This window comes from Dermacentor andersoni, chromosome 2, assembly GCF_023375885.2.
Source record: "Dermacentor andersoni chromosome 2, qqDerAnde1_hic_scaffold, whole genome shotgun sequence".
In the NCBI taxonomy this organism is placed as follows: Eukaryota; Metazoa; Arthropoda; class Arachnida; order Ixodida; family Ixodidae; genus Dermacentor; species Dermacentor andersoni.
Window position 1 is genome coordinate 73,524,278 of NC_092815.1, and position 24,107 is coordinate 73,548,384.

General features: G+C 46.4%; 1 long non-coding RNA gene across 1 annotated transcript in view; it reads left to right on the forward strand.

Moving 5' to 3' along the window:
• LOC129387651 (uncharacterized) overlaps nt 1–15,558 on the forward strand; it is a 97,243-nt gene extending 81,685 nt beyond the window's left edge. The window contains exon 3 of the long non-coding RNA XR_008614839.1: nt 15,339–15,558. This is a non-coding gene — a long non-coding RNA (uncharacterized lncRNA). The remainder of the gene's footprint in view (nt 1–15,338) is intronic.
• Nucleotides 15,559–24,107: the final 8,549 nt, after the last annotated feature.

Here is a 24,107-nt window from a genome sequence, read left to right on the forward strand (position 1 = left end):
AAGCGGCTAATCGAAACTATGAAAAAAGAGAATAGATGAGCTCAATAATCGAAGCCGCCTGGAAAATCTTATTGTGTACGGTTTAGCAGAACAGCAAGGTGAAGCGAGCGAAGGCCTGGAACAAGCGCTAAACGATGGTATCATTGATAAAGAACTCGAGCTTGAGCCAGTTGCGATTGACCACATGCATCGATTGAGAATTGCTCAGCCCAATAAGACTAGGCCAATTATTTTTGGCTATTGGCTCTAGACTATTGGCTCTAGACTAAAAAAAAACAACTCCATAATGAAGAATAGATACAAATTGAAGAAAACTGGCCTGTCCATTGGTAGACATTTTTTTGCGCAAGATACGGGAAGCCAGGAAAAAGCTTTGGGACAGTGCAGAACAAGCCGGACAAAAACACGAGAAGGTATCGCTTGCTTTTGATAAACTGTACACTAATGGCCAATCCTTAGTTTGGAACGATGAGAACAATGACAAAGTGCTCCTCCGAAAAAGAAAAAGGACGACACGAGAAGCCAGCATTTCACTCGCCGTAACGCACAGACAAAGAAATAAATGTATCAAATATAAGTGCTAGGAGCATCTTAAACAATATGGAAGCTCTCGAAAATCTTTCGCTTGAATATCAACCAGATATTGTGGCAATTACTGAAACGGGATTCACACCGGATGCCTAGGACCACGAAATCGCGACACTAAAAAAACTTCATTATCCGTAAGGATCGTTGACACGAAGGGGTGGCGTTGCTCTACTGATAAAATTTTTTTTTCCAACGTTTTGCCACATGGCTTAGAAGCACAGGCTGTGATTTGCAACCTTACATGTAATTCGGGGACTGTGTTCATTGCATGTGTTTATCGGAGCCCGTCATCGAGTCATGAAAGCATATCCGCTATTGAAGAGTTCGTGCAACAACACGTGCGAAATCTGATAATATTACTGATGGGTGATTCCAACCTTGCTGACATAGGCTGGAATAGCATGCATCACTCATAATCAGATTCAGATTCTCTATTTGATATCATGCAAGCATTTAACCTTGAACAAATCGTGACTAAACTTACACGCACACAAGGCACAGTACAACACATTCTGGACCTTATTCTTTTTTTTTTTCAAATTATGGGGTTTTACGTGCCAAAACCACTTTCTGATTATGAGGCACGCCGTAGTGGAGGACTCCGGAAATTTCGACCACCTGGGGTTCTTTAACGTGCACCTAAATCTAAGTACACGGGTGTTTTCGCATTTCGCCCCCATCGAAATGCGGCCGCCGTGACCAGGATTCGATCCCGCGACCTCGTGCTCAGCAGCCCAACACCATAGCCACTGAGCAACCACGGCGGGTCGGACCTTATTCTTCTCAGCCAACACTTCCCTGCAAGTGCTATCGAATCAGACATTATTCAAGGCATCTCAGACAACGACATCCCAATATGCACTTTTCCACTTAGTAGTACAATAACGAATCATAGCGAAGTTTTAGTAATAATCAACTTTTACAGGGCAGATGAAAGCAATGTGCTAACGGACTTAGACCAATATTTTCATAGCTTATCACAGCTGGCGTCGGACGTATTCTATGATATAAATACTCTTTGGATTACGTTCAAATCGACTGTATTTTTTTTACTGAAAAAGTAAGGAAACAGCACATTTCAAACCCGTGGATCACACAAGAGGTTATTCAGGCGAGGCGCCAAGTTCATCGACTTCGTAAAACAGCAAAGAATAATCCAAGTGAGTCGAGAACTTCAAAACTCCTGTGCGCTATAGCAGATGTCAGAAATAAAGCCAAGGCAGCAAAAGAATATCATTTTAATGTAACTCTTTCGAATTTCCTTACAAATAATCTCTATACGTTTTGGAAGCACTTCAGTAAAAACACAGTAGAGCCATAACTATCTGCGGAAGAAAGTCAAATAAAGGCTGATTCACATAACAATTTTTTTCAGTCAGTAGTTACGGTAGAAAATCAGAGTATACCATCGATTGATTCATGCATTACTATGAGCATCGATTACCTAAACATTACAGATGCCGGTACCTTGAACCTGCTGTTGAATATTGATTCTAAGAAATCTAGTTGCCCCGATCACATCCCAAACGAATTTCTTAAAAGGTACGCAGAATGGTGCAGCAGATATGTCGGCCTAGTTTTCAAGAAATCTTTCCAATTAGCTGAACCGCCACCAGACTGGAAAATAGCTAAAATCATACCAATACATAAATCCGGAGATAAAGGTATGGTATCAAATTGTAGGCCCGTACCTCTTACTAGTGCATCGTGCAAGCTCGTAGAACATACTGTTTTTTAACACATTTAAATACAGTTTTCCTTGAACGAGTAAAATTTTTCCCCCTAAGCAGCACGGATTCCGAAATGATTTATCAACTATTGCACGATTGACTGAGGTTGTACATGACCTTGTGCTTAGCCTGAATAACCGTGGCCAAACAGCTATGATTCTAATATATCTATCAAAAGCTTTTGATAGTATATGCCTTAAGTTAACTGCGAAAGTGGAAAGCGTATTAGGTAACGGGCCCATCACCTGTTGGATCAAACTTTTTTTTTGTTAAACCGGAAACAATTTGCATTTATCGAACATGCGACATCAAAAAACAATTTCTGTGTCATCAAGAGTACCACAAGGATCAGTCCTTGCGACGTTGTTATTCCTAATCATTATAATTGCATTGCAACGAACATCGATCCTAACATTAAGCTTTTCGCCGGCGACTGTGTAATTTACCGAGGAATTAACAATCATGCAGACTATCTTTCTCTGAGTACATCTCTTAACATAATATCCTAATGGTGTGAGCAGTGGTAGATGTCAATTAACTTAAAGAAAGCCACCGTAATCACCGTGACCAGAAAAAGAGAACCCTCACATTTTGCCTACGCAATTAATGAAACAGCCATAGCTAAAGTTAATGAGCATAAATTTCTAGGTGTCACGCTTACTGCTGACCTTAAATGGAACTTGCACATTGACAATATCACGGCGGCAGCACTACGTCAATTATTTTTTCTTAAAAGACGCCTAAAGCTTGCGCATACTCCCCTTTAGTTGCTCGTCTACAACACATTCATAAGACCGATCCTGGAATATGCAAACGTGGTTTGGTTCCCTCCCACAATGACTAACTTAGCAAAACTGGAAGGAGTGCAAAGGAAAACCAGATTCATATATAAAAAGTACAGGCACAGTGACTCACCCACTCATCTTCTAGTTGCATCTTGTCTCAAAACGCAAAAAAAAAAAAAAATATGGGGTTTAACGAGCCAAAACTACTTTCTGAATACGAGGCACGCCGCATAATGGAGGACCCCGGAAATTTCGACCACCTGGTGTTCTTTAACGTGCACCTAAATCTAAGTACACGGGTGTTTTCGCATTTATTCCCTATCGAAATGCGGCCGCCGCGGCCGGGATTTGATACCGCGACTAAAAACGCTATCAGAGAGAGCGAAAGAAGCACGTTTAAAGTTTTCGTTTCAGCTTCTACATAACAACCTTAATATAGACGCGTCGAAATACATATTTTCATAATCTCGAAGTACACGTCGAAACCACCCAAATAAGCTAACTGAATATTCTACAACTATAAAGCATTTAAACATTCTTTTTTTTCACTAGCTATACGTGAATGGAATCAACAGCACCCATCCATCACAAATACCTAAACACTTCCTGAATTCACTAGTACAGTTGAAAGTACTTAAGGACTAGAGTTGTCCTAACTACATGCTATGCGACCTCTCCCCCAGAAGCATTGTTGGTTGCCTCTTCGGGGAACTGTTGTTATTGCTCATTTTTATTTTTACAGTTCTTTCCCCTACTTCTTACGTTTTACAATATTGCAAAATGCATTGCAATGCATTACAAAAGTGCATTGCCTATACTTATGTAAGCACTCATTTGTGTTTTTGTTACTGTAACCCATTCTTTCTACATTCATTATACTAATTGCATATTTGCCTATACTTGTAGCCCTTTCCTATCTTTTTGTGTTGACCTTTGGTATTGCCCTCCTGCTATGCTCTCGGTTGAGAGCTGCAGTATTGAAAATAAAAAAAAAAATGATATATATACGGCCACTGGGGCTCCACAAACAAATCAAGGTTGTATTGCGTTCATGTGGAGTCGCGACACTGTCGACGCACGCGTACACGGTAGGAACTTATTCTGGTGTAGTACGTACAACGTATATCGATGAGTAACGATGCCAATTGCACGGTGTCTAACCGACACATCCTAACTACGGAGGCCAATGTTGTGAATTCCGAAAACACCCGTTGCCTGAGTTTTCGGTGTACGTTTAATAAACCTCTGCGGTAGATAGATAGATAGAGAGAGAGAGAGAGAGAGAGAGAGAGAGAGAGAGAGAGAGAGAGAGAGAGGGTTGTGTTGAAATATGCCAGAAAAATCAGTTTGAGGTTGACTCATCTATCCTGCTAATCTGTGGCGGAATTCAAGGAGGGAAAGAGAAATAGGCTTATGAATGGTGAAGATGTGGACAGAAGGCATGTCACAGCCGGGAGAATGCAAGTAATGCGCAGATTACTCTGCAACTGGATTTACTGTCTGACTCAGGTCCCATTAGTGCAATTCTTTAGCAAAAGTTCGATTGCCGATTCTAGATAGCAATACATCCATCGTCTTCTGTTCACGCACGGAGGTAAGTACAAAAAACATCGCGCGCTGTTTCTGGTATGTCACGTCAATCAAAATCAGATTAGTACGTAACGAATTACATGAAATTAAGTACCTGTAATGAACTACACCTAAAGGTAATTTTATATTTTAACGATTGCTTTGTTTGATCAGTAAGAATGTTCGACTACAGTCAACCTTATTGAATCGCGGTTCACTGCATGCTCCATGGCGTAACGCAGGGGCTATACAAAGCATATCGTTGAATGCCGCTGTAGCCTTCCTTGCAGTCACAATTCTACGTTCGTTTGCAGGATCTTGATCACTCTTGCTTCCGTTGACGTGCGCGTCCTTTCCACCTCAGATGGCTTTAAAGACGTAATCGGTCTTCAGTTACGACTGAAGTTACGACTACATCATCATCAAATGCGACGTATTCATCAGCCGTCGCACCCGCTGATGCATTACAACAAGCAGCGTACGAGTTCAGCATTTCCTGTAGTGGTGCGGCAGGACTACTTCTGATAACGGCACGTCTGCCGATTGTGTCGCGAACGCCGCCATTAGTGTTAGAAAGAAAGAAAGAAAGAAAGAAGGAAAGAAAAAAAAAGAAAGAAAGAAAGAAAGAAAGAAAGAAAGAAAGAAAGAGATTTCAAAGAGAGAGAAAGAGGCGCTCTCTACAATCACTCGCTCTCTCCAGCTCCAACGACGGCGTTCGCGTCGCACTTGACGGACGTGCCGATGTCAGAAGAAGTAGTCCTACCGCACTGCTACAGGAATTGCTCAAATCGTACGCTGCTTGTTATAACACATCTGGGGGTGCAACCGCTGGCAAACACAAACAGAATTCACCCTGGTGACGTCTGCGAAGGGCAGTGGCGGAACCGCTACGTGGCACTCGTTGTAATGCAACAAATCACCCGTCACGAATGCCTGAATTTCTTCGTTGTACAAGCAAATTCATTGTACAGGTTCTCTATCGCTAGTTCATAAATAAACGTGTATCTCTCTCTCATATTATCTCAGTCTCCATCAGCTCACACGTGCGAAAACGGACAATTCGCATGAAGTATTTTATTTATTTCATTTATTTATTTTCAATACTGCTGCACTCCTTCGAGAGCGTGGCAGTTGGACAGTACAATAATTCATCTGTACAGTGCAAGGAAAACAAAGTATAGGTTACATAGAAAAAAACAACATAAGCAGTGCAAGTTATACATACTATACAAGTAATACCATGTTAAGATGAAACGGAATAGTAAATAAAAAAAGAAAGGAAAAAAATACAAGAAGCTTTGCGAGAGATGGCCAAGGAGAACAACGACAGCACAGGTATCACTACGGGCAAGTAATAAAATAGGAGTAACTAAACTTAAACTTAGAGCGTGTGATAATCATTATGCAAACGAATAAGCTGTCGCAAATGAGAACGTTTATTATAATTTCCAAACGAATAAAGCAATCTCCGCCGGTGTCCCTGCATGCATATGTACTCTTACACACACACACATTTTTTTTCTATTTGTGAGATAAATTCGTATAACGATTCAATGTTCGTGATAGTAGCATGAAGTTGTTTCCATTCTGCTATTGCGAGCGGGAAGAAAGAATACTTAAACGTGTCATTTTTACATACGTGAATCTGTCAATGTGTGCGCATGCTTATTACGTGTAGGTAGAGCCTCAGAAAATGAAATGTATTTGGAGGCGCCTATCCTCAAGTTATTTTTAAGTAGTTGAAAGAAGAATTTTAAGCGAGCGTGTTTCGCTCTTGTGGATAGTGTTCGCAAAACCGGACTAGGTTAAAAGATTTGTTGGCGAGTCTGTACGTTTTTATTTGTTATGGATGAACGTCACAGCTTTCCTTTGTATGAATTCTAGTTTGCTTATGTTAGTCAGTGTATGCGGAAACCAGAGTGTGTTAGCGTATTCGAGAGCTGGCCTTACAAATGATGTGTAGGCTAGCAGCTTCGTTGACTTGGTTGGGAGCGCCAGGCTTCTCTTTAAGAAAAATAGTTTCCGCAGCGCCTTTGAGATTATATTACTGATATGTGTGTCCCATTTGTGCTCCAAGGTTAATGTTACGCCTAGATATTTCTGTTCAACTTTGTTAAGTGGAGTGCCGTTAATTGCGTATATAAATATTGATGATCCCGTTTTCCTGGTTACAGTCATGATTGCGGACGTTTGTATATGTTTATTTTCATCTGCCATTTAGAGCACCAATTAGCTATGTCATCTAGATAATCATTTAATTTAATATGATCATCGTAATGATTAATTTCTCTGTATATGACGCAGTCGTCCGCGAATAGTGTTATATTGCAATTGATGTTAGCTGTGATATCGTTAATACAGAGTAAGAGAAGCAATGGCCCGAGAACAGACCCTTGAGGGACTCCGGATGTTACTGCGACTGTGTTAAAAAGCGTTTTTTCGTAAACCGAATATTGCGAGCGGTTACTTAAGAAACCTTTTATCCAAGCAGAAAGTTGTCCTGTACCAAAAACATTTTCAACTTTAGCTATTAATTTGACATACACAGTCGAAAGCCTTAGAAAATTGAGTAGAATCAAGTCAGTTTGACCGCGGTTATTAACTGTAACAGCAAGATCGTGGACTATAGTTCTGTTAGTTGAGTTACTGTCGATAGATCACTGCGAAAACCATGTTGACTGGGAGAGAAAAAATTATTGGGCTCTAGGAATACTGTCATGCGCTGTAAGATTATGTGTTCGAGAAGTTTACATGATGTGCTAGTTAGTGAAATGGGCGTGAATTTTGAAGGTAATGTTGTGTCACCTCCCTTATGGATCGGGATTGAATTTGCAATTTTCCAATCATGAGGTAGTTGTGAAGTCGTAAGTGGTTTCCGGAAAACTAGGCCAAGATATTTACTATACTACCCTGCCTATCTTTTGAGGAAAGTATTAGGTATATCGTCGGGGTCACTATACCTTTCTTGGGGTCAAGTTTAAGCAGTAGATTGAAGACACCGGCATTCGTAATGTCTAGTTTATCGATTTTCATGTGATGTTGCGTTGCAATTGCGGGAATAATATTATCATCTCTCATAAACACTGACCGAAAAAAAAAATCGTTATATGCGTTAGCCTTAGCAGTTTTTTCTTCGGGAAGAGGATGCGATGGTAGCATTTTTATGGCACGAAAGCAATTCCAGAACCTCTGGGGGTTATTGACAAGAAAATTAGGTAGTGTTACATCAAAGTAGTGCTGTTCAGCACGTTTAGCTTTAAGTTTGTATTCCGCGATGGCGTCCCGGTAATTTCTTAATTCTGGATTCATTCGCGCCTTTTGTTTTTATTGCCCTACGTAACCTTTTAAAATGGCGCTTTGCTTGAATAACTTCTCGCGTTATCTATGGATTATTTTTTGGAGGGCGCTTTTATTTTGTAGGTACGTAGTGAGTGATGCAGTCAAGTACAACCAATATGAAGCGAAACCAAAGTGAATTTACGTCTACTGAAGCATCGGAGCCAATTTCAGAAAAATGCTGGAATTCAAGAGCGAAGTGCGTTAGTATACTATTGTCATCAGCGTTTTCGAAGTCTGTTACTACAGATACAGAAGAATGAGTGGTTATGGTGTCACCAAGAGGCACGATGCACACTGGTACGTCGCGGTGTGATATACCATGGATTATATCAGTTTTTATACGGTTTATGTCGAAGTAATTACTAAAAATTTAAAGATTAGATCAAGTATGTTCTGAGTATTTCCCTGTGAGCGGGTGGGCCGTGATACGAGCTGATGAAGATTGAAGGTTAGCATGAGGTCAAGCAATGCATCCGAAGCTGATGACGAGCAGCACATACTATTCTAGTTAATGTCCGGCAGATTATATATAATGTCACTCATGAGGACAATGCGGGAACTAGACACGTGACGTTCCATGTAATCATGAATGACACTGATAGAAGCATCACTAGAGTTTGGGCTCCGATAAACACAACCTATGAATACGCTCGTACCATCACAAAGCAGTTTGCAAAAAATGGCTTCTGCGCTTTGTACCTCTGGAAGAGCCACAACGGAAAGGCCTTTTTTTATCAATAACGCCACTCCACCACCACGTGTGGGGCGGTCTTTTCGAACCACAGAATAGTTGGGCGGTGCGAACTCGTGATCAAAAACGTCAGGCGTGAGCCGTGTTTCTGTTATGGCTGCCAGGTCAGGTTCATGATCAATGATCAGGTTTTCAAGTGGTTGAGACTTGTTGATGACACTTGCATTCACCGTGAGGAGCGTTAGTTCGCTGATATTGCAGTGCGACGACTAGTAGCTCCCTTTTCTGTTTGGCCGCTGGCTACGCTCATCGCCTTTGCTACACTTGCAGTATATAGCTACATCTACGCGTTTCTCATTAATTGGTACCTTGTCCTCCTTCTCATTGCTCCAAACATATGCTCGATTATATATATATAACTTATCAAAAACAAGGGAAACTTTCTCGTTTCTTTGTCGGTTTGATTTCGCACTGTTCCAAAGTTTCCTTCGGATATCGCATACGCGTTCCGAAAAGTCTTCTGCAATGGATAAGCCTGCATCTTTAAATTCGTATCCCCGTTTTAGTACTGACGATTCGTCTCTTGAGTGAAGTAGCTTAAGAATTACAGGCATAAACTTGTTCGGCGCTCCCCTACCAATCCGGTGTATACGTTCTATTGCTACTGGTTTTAATTCTAGGGTGTCTACAATTACGTTTTTGTTCACTGCACTTTCAAGTATCAAGGGTGTCTCTCCCTCTACCTCCGGCAAGCCATATATTATCAGGTTAGTTCGCCTGCTACGATTCTCTAGATCGTCGATTTTGTCTTGCATGGCTTTGATAAGAATATTCATATTTGCTATTTGTTCTTGACAACAGTAGTATAAGTCCCATGCAAGCGATCTTGCTCGCGATGGCGACAACCGACGCGATGGAGACGGCTGTCGCGTTCACTCGTCGAGTCGAACCCCATGCGAGCGACGACATTGAGCGACGTCTCCCTGGTGTTACCGGTAAGAGGGCAGCAAATACGCGCCATCTACTGGGGTGAAGTTCCGGCGCGCCTTAATAATCTAAGTTGATGTGATTTGCTGTTAAGAGCAGCATAAAATATTTCTGAAGATCTTGCAGTAGGTTGCTTCCTTGCAAGTACCGAATTTGGTCGCTTGCTCGTTCCGTGCAACAATCGGTAGTACGTTCGCTCTGTTGGCCAGTTGCTCATGGTATTTCTGAGTGACGAGCGACGAATTCTATAGCTTTCAAGAAATGAGCGATCGAGGGACAAGAACGAGCGATCTGTTCCCGCGCGGCCCGTTTCGTCGCTCGAAGCCGTCATTCGTCTCTGTCGTGCACAAAATCACTCTGATGAGGTTTAGGCTTTAAGATTAATTTAAAAGGCTTAATTATTTCCATCAGATGTAGTACGGGTTAAACTCTCACAGATGAGTTTATATGAGCAAAAATATACCGCATTTTTAATGCAAAGAGCGAAGAAAGGCATGCTGTTGGGAGAGACGTTCAGGTGATCATTCCCATGGCAAGATGATTTGCCTCGTCCCAGAAAAGGCTGTTACAGTAAGCCTGGACCTCGACCTGTCAGGTGGGAGAAGCGTTCAAGCAGGCGTCCCCATGCCGGCATAATTGCCCTCTTCTCCGAAACGGCGTCACCCCTTTTTCCCCCAGCTGACACAAAAAGGATGGAGGAAGAGAAGTTGGAGTTCATGAGTTCGAGTTCGTGAGCAGCTGATTCCTTCCACGTGGTCTCCTCCAGGAATGTCTGGATATGGCGCGGGTTCTTGAGGGTTCCAGCCAGCTGTCCATTCGCTTGATACACCTCACCCGGTCGAGATCGCATCAATGCTAAACAGCTGCTGGCAACCATCAGCTATAAGAGGTCGTGGCTCTTTCAAACATCACTACAAAAGAAGAAAAGTGCGGTGTGTGTTTAGGTGCTTCTGTCGTTTCCTGACTTGAAATCTACTGTGTATAGTGCATATTACAGTAGCAACACTAAATTTCACCGCGCCTTCCTAGAAACCCGGGGCAAGCGTTAGTAAATTCGATATTGAACGTCGAGCCTGCCGACGACACGCCATCTCTCGTCCTGTGCAAGCGTTTTGCTTTGTTTCTCCGCCGTCTTTGTTTTCACGTTTAGAACCACGCCGCGGGGGCCTCACATTAAGACGTCAAGTAACAGGTACGCCCACACGTCCCACCAAAAAGACAGCGGGATCCCATCAACCCCGCAGGCGGCGCACCGCGCTGGCAGACAGCAGTAGCTCTACTTCTCTCTCGCCCCTCCCTTCACGGGTGGAATAAACCCGCCGCTGCAGTCTCCGCACGGCGGCCGTCTCGTCCATCAGCGGACGTGCAAAGTGTATACAGCGGAGGGCAGGCCGAGAGGGGAAGCGCGAGCCGCCGCCACGGCGCAAGACAACATCTTCGCGAGCCGCGACAATAAACTACGGCGTTGGCAGCTACGCAGGCAGGGCCACCCGGTTCGCGAGGGCTTTTGGGACACGTCATCCTCTCGCTCCTATCTGTCAGGCCAAGCGCCCCACTATACAGATTCGGGCATGCCCGGGACCCGAAGAAGCCGTCGCAGCCGCTGCTGCTTCTTGTCTAGAGGGCCAAGAGCGCGAGAAAAAAGCGCACGGCGCCGCCGCGGGCGACAGGCTTGGCGGCGACGGCGACGACGACTACGGCCGGCCAGCCGAGCTCCCGCCCCGCCGCCGCCAAGCTAACCGTTGCACGGCGACTGCCAAACGAAAGTTGTTTCTAGTCAGGCGCCGGCCATGGTCTTGCGTTGCTTTTTTTCCATTTTCCCTGCTTTTACTTTTTTCACCGGGCCCCTTTGCGCGTGGGCTGCTTTGCCCGCGGCGTTGACGGAGGGAGATCTATCTGCCCGCGCACCGACAGACGAGAGCCCTGCCTCGTACAGAGACAGAGCCGTGGCGCGTGCTTCTTTCTTTGCCGCTGGCTTTATCCACTGGGCCTTATGCATCCCCCCTCCCTGGCCCATGCTGGTCCCCTTCCGTGAGCCGCTACTGGAGTCCCGCGCTTGCTGGCCCCTGCAACTCTTACGCGGCGCCCGCGCGGGCCCGAGCGTAAACAGGACGGCAACGTTGTCTTTCAGGTCTACGTGGTCGCCGTCGTGTGTGTGTATACCTAGCACTCAGGATCTGGAGTTGCGGCCCGGCGTCAGTCGGATAGGAAGAAACTATCGTACAAACGAGGAAACCGGAAAGACTGCGTGAAACGAAAGCATCGTCGGGGAGACGGTGGCTTGGGGGGAGGGGGGTAATATCATTTCTTTTTGTTTTGGTCTGGCAGCCCTTGTTTGTTATGGCAGAGTGTTGCAACGCGCACGCGTGCCCAGCGCTATCACTCGCGTTTCGTGAAAACAGCTAGCTATCTTCTGTCTTCGAGTCGGGTTGGTTTAGTTCGCTCCCCTCAATGGTCGGAGCGCAGCGTCCATTTCGCCGCTTCGCGCGGCGCGTGTTGCGCATGGAGAGGGCTCTGTTTTGGCGCCGTCTCCTGGTATTCAGCCACTCCCCCCTGCCCGCTTTCGTTCGGCGCGTTTGCACGATGCGCGCGGCAAGGCAACGGGTGAGGAGGCGGCGGAGGACGAAAGCTGCAGCGCCCAATGTGTGGGCACGACAGCTAGCCTTTTCTCTTCGATTAGGCGCGTGCTCTCTGCCCGTCACAAGTTGGCAGCAGCCCTCGTGCGTGAGACGTGTGCAAACAGCACCATGTACCAGATGCTGAGCACGAAGCTACCGTTATCCATTTCCTATAGTTGGGCCTCAAAAAAAAAAAAAAAGAAATAACATAAATGACTTATCAAGCTTGTGAATAACGATCGGCACACGGCGAGCGAATTGGTCATGCTCCGTGAAAAGTGGAAGTCGTGTCGCTGCCTTTGCGTCGGTAATAGTTCGCTAACCTTGCCACATATCGCGAATAAAAGGTACTTCGAGGCACGCGTCCGTATTGTCACCGGATCAAATGTATTGCTGAGGCACCGCCGTTCATTAGAGCCTTGTTTCGTCTCAACTCCACAAAGACGTTAATTGGACGTTTGCCACGAGACAAACCACCACCAATCCATCAGCACCTATCCAGACGTCAACGTAGCGTGGACACCGACTGTTGAAGGGTCCCATGAAAGACCCTCACCCCTCCCTTTACCTGGAATCCTGAGCAAAAGATGAAAAGGAGGGGAACAACGACGACGACCCGAGAGGCGCAGGTGGCTTTCTTGCTACATATTAAAACCAGTCTCTTCGGAGGCGGAGTTAGTGCGGGTTATTGCGACCATGGGCGTAGTCTTCAGATTCCCTAGTCGACTCGCCAAGGGAAGACGACGGTATTAAAAGCGGAGACTTTTCGAGAGTGAGGAAAGAGGGTCCTGATGTGAACTTGGACGTTTCACTTGCTCCTGCATGGAGTGGACTTCTGTACTAGAGCCGTGTAACTAAGCTAAATGAACGTAGCAGTCGATGGGCTCAATGGATTCCATGCCCTGAACGCCACCCTAGCCGCGACAAACTGGTTGGCAGCGGTGAGATCAAGAAGGCAGTCCTCACGCTCTGGAATCGGCGGACCTGTATAGGTCGCTCCAGGAGGCACGAACTTCGGAAGATGGAAGGAAAGTACTGACGGAAGAGCGACTTCTGCGGATCCGGGATCAGCAGACCTCTTCGTGGCTCAGGGAGGCACAACCGTCGCAGTAACGGCGTGGATTCTTGGACGACTCGAGGAATCTGGAAGGAAGAGCAGCAGAAAGCAGTTGCACCATCTGGGATCGGCGGACCTGGGAACGTGGCTCCGGGAGACAGGATCTTCGCAAGCTCGAGTTTGGGGAGGTGGACACAACGAAGCGAGGGCTGGGCCCTCGAGCTGCCGTGTGACATCAGCCATCACAACTAGAATGATCCACGATGCCGCGACCCAACATCGACGCTTCGGGCGACGTGACATCTGGTCACCCTCAGGCCGAATCTCTTGGCGGCGGAAGTGTTCGTTACGTCTCAACACCACAAGTGCGTTAAATGGACGTTTGTCAGGAGACAAACCATCCCCCATCCATAGCACCTATCCAGACGTCAACGCCGCGTGGACACCGACTGTTGAAGGTTCCCACGAAAAGCTGCAGGACCCTCTGACCTCTACTGCTCGAAAAGTCTCCGCTCTTAATACCGTCGTCTTCCCTAGGCGAGTCGACTAGGGAACCAGAAGACTGTACAGCAGCAAATCATAATCATTGACTCCGTTGCGATACCACGCCAATGCTAGCAATAACCCGCAGTAACTTCGCCTCCGAAGAGACTGGTTTGGAATCTTTGGCAAAAACGCAACCTGCGCCTCTCAGGTCGTCGACGTTGTTGCCCTCCTTTTCCTCCTTCGCTCAGGCTGCCAAGCAAAGGGCGGGGTGGGGACCTTTTTGTGGGACCCGTCAAGAGTTAGTGTCCACGCTGCGTTGACGTCTCGATAGGCGCTGATGGATTGGTGGTGGTTTGACTTCTGGTAAACGTCCAATTAACGCCTTTGTGGTGTTGAGACTTAACACCATCTTACATCACGAGCGTTGAGTTGTGCCGAAACTTGCGGACAAGCACACGCGAGTATGTGTACTGAGTCCGAGAATGGCGACACTGCAAATTTACAACAAAACAAACATAACCGTGCCACCAGGGGGTCCGTTGAACTCACTGATTGTACATTCTTGCATGCTCAGTAACGATGGCATGGTTCAAGCACTCCAAGCTTCCCGCAGAACTTCCCCAATAACTAAGCCCTTGGCCCTTTCTACATGTTCCCAGACTAACATCTAGCACACTGGCAAAGCGCACAAAGTGCGTGGTGAGGGGAGGATGCACTTGGTAGCAATTGTTATACTTGTAAGCGACACGACACCAACTATAAGATTCCCCACCCTGTGAATGCGGCCGACTTTCGATCGAGTTCATCCTCCACGGCTAAGCGAAGCTGTGATCAGCAAGCTGGAGGGGAGAAGCATTAAAGCGGGAAGCATTCTCGCGGCCTGTATGCCTTTTCCGTTACGGGCACGATAACACATACTCTTGAATTATCGCGTGTCAGTATAAAGTGCGCACGCTGCCATGCACTGTCCCTGGAGCTTCTGAGCAGGGGCTCATGTGGGACCGCAACACTCCAGATGGCGACGACGAAGGGGCTCTCGCTAATTAACTCTATAATGCCTCCTCTCTGCCGAAGACGAAGCATTCACCACTGATTAGCACGGTGCACTGAGGCGAAACGTGCGTATATTTCAGCGGAATTTTCCGTCTCAAGCTCTTCTTTCCTGCTTCGTCGAGTGCGCGCACGCGTTTAAGAAGGACGAGCGCTCATAACGAACATAAGGAAACTACACCGGTGTTCCACGTGTCCATGTCCACTCGTTCTAATATAAAGTGCCGGCGCCCGGTGAAGCACTCTTGCTCTTATATATATATAGCAGGATTGCGGTGGTGATGTAGCACCATATTAAGCCTGCTTGGCAGGTAGGGCTCCATAGTGCGCGGCGCGTCACTGCACGACAATGCTTGCGTTGGCACGTGACCTGCGTACACGTACGTGTACATGTTTGTATGTATATACAAAACACGAAATAGCTTAACCTGTTTGCAGATATATACATTGCGGGGACGCCGGCCGCATGGCTGCGCCGCTATGCCGCCACCATCTCCATCTGGGCCTGGCTCATGTACCCGTGCCACGCATCGCCGGCATGGGGCCGGAGCGCGAGGAGCGCCGACCAGGAAGCTGGCAGTTGGTTTGGGGCTTCGGAAAGTAAAGGTTGTCTTTTGCATGGCTCTTGCACCACCCTTTGACTTCTCGGAGAGCCTGAGTTGGCCACTGGCTCATGAGGCCACGGCCCTGAGCCCACAACGTATATATTGGCATGCTAAACGACCTCATAGCACCAAGTCGTACGATCAAGGTAAATGCGTGCGCACCAGCGGAAAAATAACAACACGGACAATGAGCGAGATCACTGATGCTCCCATGGGAGGAACAAAGATTCGCGTCTTTTATTGCTTATGCACTGCCGCTGAAAGACCCTGAGAAGGCGAGGCTGGCACATGAGGCTATAATCTGCAAGTAAAGAATTTTTTTTTTTTTTTTACTTACAGGTTGGGCCTGGTCATGCACACACGGGCCCCGGCTGAGCTTAGTAATGAACACTCCGGCCCGGGACTGGCTCAATCTGGGCTCGTTCATGTGCGCCCGGGCCCAGGCTGGGCTCGGGCTTCATAAAGCGGGCCCGGGCCGTAAAATCAGGCCCGTGCAGTGCTATAGTCTCAGCACCTCGTTATTAGCCGGCTTCACATCCGCATTTGCAATATGTTCAGTAAACTGAACAATTATACAATTAATTAGCGAAACAATATTAATTAGCTCACCGAAAATTTCCATTTTTCACGCAAGTAATGTCTGCCTTTTCCAATAAGTCAGCCTAAGCGCCCGTGGCTCTCTATCTGAAACGAAAGACTTTTAAAAATGTGTTGGAAAACAACATGGCATACTCACGCCCCTATATATACGCCGTGTCCTCGTCGCCACCCCTCATATACCACCTCTTAGTGCAACTGCCCTCCTTACCTCTGAGCAGAGGGGTATAGGCTAGCTAAGTTTTACTTCGGGCCGACCTCTTTGCTTCTCCTTAAATAAAAATTTCTCTCGCACTTTTCTTGTCGGTCAGCTATTCCTAGGATGTTGCTAACGGGATCTGTCCCGTCGCGGGGCTTCCTCAGTATATAGGATACACTCGGATGTGGACTCTGGTTGTCCCGACTGTTCTATGGCTCTATGGCTCACATTCTCTGGCGATGTGCCGCGTTGCCTAACGACTCCTGCGAAGCCGAATGGGAGGAGGCCATCAAAAGCAAGGTACTCCGAAAGCAAGCCCAGGCTATCCAGAGGGCCCAGGAAAGGGCGAAGCGTCACGGCGGTTTGTTCTTTACGTGGGCGCGGCCAGCGGTTACAACAGCCTCCGTTTAGGGGGTCCTGACAGTAGCTCCTCAGGATCAACTAAAGTTCGTTGTCTGTTTGTCTGTCTCGCACTTTTCTATCCCACGCTAGTGATAGTGTGCGTAAGCGAAAGGCGTTTGAGAGCTAACAATGTGTATGCAACGTTGCATTTCGGCACTGCTTCACTAAGTGCGAGATGGTCACACTGGTAGATACGCTTGCACAACCTTGGTTACATCACGCGTGAAAGCGCAAGTCAAACAAAACAAAGCTTGTCTAACCTATTCTAAAAGGCATTACGGAAGGTTACGTGGGCTGCTGCGGCTATAGGGTGGCGTTAGGGCCTGGAATCCACTAAGCCCATAAACTTGTGAACTTGGTTGGACGTTTAATTTGCTCCTACATAAAGTGGGCTTCCGTACTGAAGCCGTGCAACTAAGCCAATAAACTTTTTTCCTTCATTTTCTGCAACCTGACGTAGAAGTCGATGAGCTTGGTGGATTCCATGCCCTGAACGCCACCCTTAGCCGCGACAATGGTCACAAGTAATCTGTGAATTTAATGCACAGATGACTTAACAGCTACCGAAATTATATATATATATATATATATGTGTGTGTGTGTGTGTTGCCACCATCGGAATCCGGCGCCGTGGCCGGGATTCGATCCCACTCCCTCAGGCTTAGCGTCCCAACGCCAAATTCAATACGCCACCATGGCGGGTGCCGTGACGTCATGCATTTAGGTACCCTCAATCCGAGCCTAGTTAATTCTTCATCGGTAAAGAAGGTGCATACATTCCACGCTCAAGGGAATGAATACACAATCAACTAAGCAAGTTTGAAAAACTCTGCCTGCGCCAAAACGGCCCACGTATACGACAATATTTATTTAAATCCACGTCACAGTGAAATGCCGAAGGTCCGGCCTCGGCACTAAATTCAGAAAACTAAAATTTGGTCTGAGTGTTTTCTGGTAATGATCAACATTTTCCCCCTGGCGTACGTATGAATTAAAAAAAATAAATTGAAAGAATAATTTACCATCCTCAAGTTAATCAATGTTGCCCTTTATTGTCCGTTTAAGGGCATTATACACAAAAACAGTTACTCTGTGGTAAGTTTTCATTTCTTTACAGACAACCATCTTTGATTTACAATTTTTGGAAGCGTACTACTGAGAAGACTGTTTTGTTTTGTGAGTAATATATACATCCACGCAATATAACTGAAGTGTAATTAAAAGTACACATCTAATGAAGTGACACCCTTTAGTGGCACGACGTGATGCACGTAAGATGTATCTATGTAATGCAATGCATATCGCTTGGAGAAAAAGAAAGACGTTCAAGCCGTTTTGCAGTGAAATATATGGATTGCACAAAGAAATAAAACCAACACACAAAGTAATATAAAATGCACATTCGAAGACGCCGATGCTCAGACGTGCCCTACGCTGATTACGTACAACTTTCGACATCATATTAAACAACAAATTCATAAGCAGTTCACATATATACCGCTCGTAAAGCTATAGCTGCATGCTTGACGAGTCTGAACGTAATAACGATTCAATCCAACGGGTCATCTTAATATTTTTCTAACAATTTCAAGCAGAATAGCACCCTAATATAGTATACCGAAATTAATGTTTTCAAGGCTGGCTCACTGACGCGTGTGGTAGTTAATAAAAAATGATGCTATTTGAAGCTTATTCCTTTTCATAATTTTTTAGAATTCAAAAGCGGGATTAGATCAAAGCCCACATAACGGCAACAAAAGCTTGAATGCACGTATCATCAGCACGTATCAAAAAGGAACCGCGTCTTTCTGACAGTGTCAATGCGTAAACATTCCTTTTCCTTTCCTATTTAATGGAACAAATACACAAAATAAAAAAAGGCCCCGAGCGCCCCGCCCCCTCCCTTAAAACTTTATAAAGGAAATGGAAACTTAACGGCGTGTCTGTACACGGGAGAAAGAACGGGGCAGACGTTCCCAATTTGAACATCGTGTGCGCGCCCGCGCATATCTCGCCCCTCCCCCCAACTCTCACCCCGGTTCCCTGATACGGGACCATGTGGCGCATTTTACAAGTCGTAAAGCTCAAATGCAACGTCGGACTTTCACTTCCCTTCTCCATTTTTCCTCTCTTCCGATCCATCTTTGCGAGTATGTGGAACAGAGACGTGAAGCCCCGGAAAAAGAAAAAAAAAAAAAAAAAAGAAAGAAGAACGAAGCGTTCCCGAAGAACTGCTCTCGGCTTTCGCGCCGGACTCCTAATATTGCCGCTTCACTTGGCCGCCAAAAAACAGCGCCAGATGCGCTGCGACCCCCCGAGAAGTCAGCTCTGCCTCAATGAATCCGTTGTACGCCCGCTATGCATAAATCTAGCTTCTCGTTCCTCATCACATTATTTTTTTTCGGTTTCCGCAGGAGCGAGTAGAGAGAGAACTTTAGTCAAGCGTAGTCCTAGAGTCGCGACTGGTTTTCCTGTTCTCGGTGCACAGAGGTTGGCTTGGCTGGGCGATGGAAGAGCTGGATAAAAGAAAAAAAATCTTGGGCGGGGTTCGGCGCCAGCGGACTGTGGACGCGTTAACTCGGGCCTTCCCCGCCGCCCTCTTCTGCTGCGCGCCAGCAGCCCGAATGCTCGCTGAACCGAACTTGCTTCTCGCTCCAACCGCGTGTACATACATGGCCGAACCCTGCCGCCATCCGCTGGCGTTTTAATTTCTGCGTCCCGACACGTCTGTGCTTTGCTGCAGTTATACACTTGTCGGAACCCATGCGTACATATATGCCATACAGCGTTGCACTCACTTCTCCTCCCCCTTCGTCTTCTCTCTCTCTCTCTCTTTTTCTTCTATCTTCTTTCTCATCTTCCGTTCTCTCGTCGCTGTGTGTTTTTCCGGTGCGGCGAGGTGGTTTCCGACATTCGCGGTTTCTGCATGACTTCGCAGTGGGACGCCATACAAAAAACAGGCAAGTGGCGAGCCTCTTTCTCTTCCTCTATATCTTTTTTTTTCGGGGGGGGGGGGGGGGGGGCGCTGGCACGGCACAATTCAATTTGCGGAGAAAGGCGCAAAGTGGGGAAGCGGCGGGTGTGCGAAGCGGTATACACGCGTGTGGAGACGCACAAACGCACAGATGCGCCTGTTTCTTCCGCCTGTCCGACGCTCTGTACGAGAGCGGTACGCGGAAGACAATGCAACACACACCGGGCTGAAGTCACCAGAGGGGGAGGGGGGTGGAGTGGAGATCCAATAAATACGATGCCTTTTGTGTGCATATATGCTTGCATGTCTGGGTGTTTGTGTCTGTCAGTGCGTACATATATATAGCGTGTTCGTTGCTATACACAGCAAAAGCGCGTCCACCCCGTTGCCTCGCTGACGGATGATGTTGCCTGCGTATTCCAAGCGGCTTCGTCGGAGGTCATCATACTGTTCCCGATTTTTTCGTTATTTTTCTTATTGACTCAGGCATTCGCTTCCGCTGGTTTCTCGTTTCAGTGGCGTGTGGTTCGCGTTTCACGTCTCATGTGTGGCATGTTATCTCTCTCTCCCTCTCTTTCTATATATCTCTTATATGCACACTCTCCTTTTCTTTTTTCTCCCCTATGGCCCCGTTTATTTTGACCGATTGCCATTAATTTGATGAGGCACGGCGGACACCTGACACACCTGCTGTTCACTGCACTCCCGTGTGGTGAGTCACGATGAATCCGCTCCATAACTGTGTACAGGCGCTCATGGTTGCACATGATGCTGTCTTTCCTCATCTGTACACATGGAAAGTTTGACACAGGCAATTGACTCTCCTTTAAGTGCGCGCGCTGAAGCCAGGACGTCGAGACTTATTGGCATCTATAAGCTGGCGGAAGCTGCCGGAAACGAGGGCGGCGAGCAAAGTAAACTTATTTTTCTTCGGGTGTTGGTTGGTTGGTTACAAACTTTATTTCTTCTATTTACAAGAGAGCTGTGAGCTGAGGGCGAATGCTTTTTCCAAAGATAATAACTAACGCTGAAAACGAGGAAGCGACACTTTCCTGTGTGTATAGCAGAAGCTTTAAAGAATTAGGCTGTCAGGTGCGCTATTGCATGCCGCACTCACAAGTCATTCGCGGAACCCATTGGTTACGTTTATTGGTTTGTTTGTTTGTTTTCTAAGTAAAAGGCGTGCACACGAATGCAGACCCTTCCTGTGGCCATACCCATATAAACACGTTACACTTCAGTTTGCTAGGGTTACGTTTTAGATGCTTTGTACGTCACTTGGCGTGTCCCTTCATAGTAAACCGTTGACTTAGGCCAAGTCTTTCAAGAACCTCTTTACGGGTGAAAAAGGCGGCTCGTCACCGAAGAAATTAGGCACAAGCTTTCATTTTTGGAATTTCGAAAACAAACAAAGGCGCCAATGACATTACGGTCATGCCAGGGGTTTTGTGGTACTTTCGCGAATTTGGGATCTTTATCTTTTACGAAAAGTTGTAAAGTTTGTCACCGTGAGTGTTAGTTTACTTTCAGATTACAGTAAATTATTAATAAACGGGCAAACTCAACCATTATGGAGGACGTCAAAAGTAGTGCTGTATAGGCCACTCTTAAAAGGAGCACAGCTGGTAATAAAGCGAATGTAATTTAAGAACTGCTGCGTTAGCGATAAAAGAAATGACTCATGGACTTTGGAACATTACATCCACTGTGGTGTCGTATTGGCTATGGCGTTGCGCTACTAAGCCCGAGGGCGCGGGATCGAATCCCGGCTGCGGCAGCCACGTTTCGATGGGGGTGAAATGCAAAAACACCCGTGTGCCGGGCATTGGGTGCACGTTAAAGAACCCCAGGTGGTCTCAAATAATTCGGAGTCGCTGACTACGGCACGCCTCATAATCAAATCGTGGTATTGGCACGTGAACCTGCATAATGTTTTTCTTTTCTTTTTTTCATAGGTATAAACATTAGTCTGACATCTTTGCATCAAAAATATTCTACATACAAATCTTCATGTCATAATTTAGCTGTCACTTGAAGTCCAATACTAATCCGGTTTTCGCTACTGTAACTTACTTTACACCCCCCTCACACTTCCATCTCGTTCCCTGTATGTTTCCTAAGCTTTGAGCAAGTTAGACGTTCTCAAAGCTCTGATCACGCCAGGATGCGGCTCGGGGCAAACTTTAGCACCACATCATCACGTAGTGACCGAATGCCCGTGACGTAAGCGTGGGTACTCTTCTCCTAAACACCACAGAACACGTCCAGGCGCGAAACAATATCCATGCTGTCAGCGCTGTGCGTGCCAGGCGTGTGTGCGTTCACCTATTTGTCACAAGTCAGCGGTACAAGTACACGAGAAGCCAAGGGAGAAAGCGGGTGTCCGTCGTCCCTCTTGCCGCTGTTATTCCCAGCGCATTCCCCAAGAGGGAATCCTCGCAGACGCGCCACCACCGCTCCATCCCTCGACGGGCTCTGCCGCGGTGCTTCCCCGTCGCTTAGCGGATTAGTGGTCACGCCACAGCGCCGTTGCCGAGCGGGGCTTTAGGGCAGCCGGCTGACGTGACGAGACCAACGGGACCGGGACAGGGGGTGGCGGCACGGTGACGAGCTCGCTCGGTAGGAAGACCCCAGGAGGGATTTGTTTGCACGCCATAAAGAGGCAGAGGAAAGGGGGCCACGCAAACACGGAAACCATCTTTTCCTTTTCCTGTCGTGCATTGGCTCGAGCGAGTCGCGATGACGCGACTTGTAGATTCACGGCGGAAATTTTCGCTCTATAGGCGTAGCACTTGCGCTGCGCGGATGTCTTAGATATGTTCTCTGAATGTGGAAAATGCAGCATCAGTGGCTTTACGGCGTTCCTAAATGCACGATGGTCAGCTCGGACTTCTTCGTACAAGCATTGGCGCCAGCAACTCGAGATGCAAGAAGCCTTCACAATTCTTGCCTTGCAATAAACAAGAATTCTGCAGAATTATGACATTATGACATAACAACAAACATTGCGCAAGGTAGCATTCGGGAGCCAAGCGGCCGTATGCTGAAGACGTTTGGTCTTTGAATGGCGTTGGAGTCACTTGCGCGAATGCAGCTTGCAGACCTATACTTTATTTTCGCTTCCCGGGATGTGGGGGGTATACACTGCACACTGCGCAGTTTACTGGTTTCAGAAATTACTGCTTGTGATCAACTAACTTACAGTGCAGTGGTACTCACAGCGCAAACAGTTGAGGCGCCGGGCCTGATGAAAAGTCACAATCCTTTACAGCCTCTTCTGTGCCAGTTGACTATAGTTTTATCATCGTTATTGTTTATTATTGCAAAAAAAAAAAAGAAGTACACTTACCGTGCAGGAAGAAACGCGGTGGATTATTATCATTTTTATTATCATGTGTAGGAATCGAGCACCGTAAATAAATATAACTTATCGCACTCGCCAGGGCTAGTAATAACGCCCAACTGAGTTGCAACAACGCACGTACCAGTGTAGCTATATTCACCCTTGACCAGACTATTCCTAACCATCACTAACTGCTCTGATGACGCGCAATATACGGCGGTAATTGATCACTGCAAGTCAGTGAGTATAGCCGTATAGCCTGTTCGAACTGTATCAAAGTGACAGGACCAGCTGAATGACTGAAACTTGGATATCTTAAAATTCCGCTTAATAAAAAAAGTCTCAAAAGCTTTGGTTGGCTCGATATATTTTTGGTACAGTTTGAAGCTGCTTATTTCAACAGCACTTTGGGGCGGGCTCATGCTGATTCTCCTACTTCTTTTTCTCCCCCTCCCTCTCCCATATTTTCCCCTTCTTCCCCCCGTTCGGGGCAGTCAACCGGGTGCAACTTTCATATCGCGGTTAACTCGAACTTCTTGTTTAATCACGGTACATGGAGTAACATGGACAAAACATGACGAGAACTCATTCATGCTGTGTACAAATAGTCTAATTGTAGCCATATTTGCTAGTAAGGATGCTGTCCACGCTGAAGGGGGCACTTCGAGTCGCCACTACCAATTCGATTGTGCGCTGTGCCTTAAGTAGTTAAGTTAATCAGGATTAGAATATCAGCAATCCTAGCTTATGCTTGTCGTTAGAGGTGCATTTGAAGATGAATCGTAACCAACTTGCCCAATTTGCAATCGTATAATGACGCAATAGTTACATTGAATGTTAACGTGAAGAAAGACGTCCCCTAAATCAATTAATGCTGATGGGGGTCGCATCTCTTGGCACCGGTTACATAAATGACATAATACAGAAGCAATTGCGGATTATGGAACACATACAAGGAAAATTTATTAACACAAACGCAGTATTTTATTTCTCTGCAAAAAAAAAAAAAATTATGGGCCATTAGAAATTATGCAAAAGGTAGGATCTCTCCTGAGGCATGGCACATCATCAGAGTCAATGAAGCAAA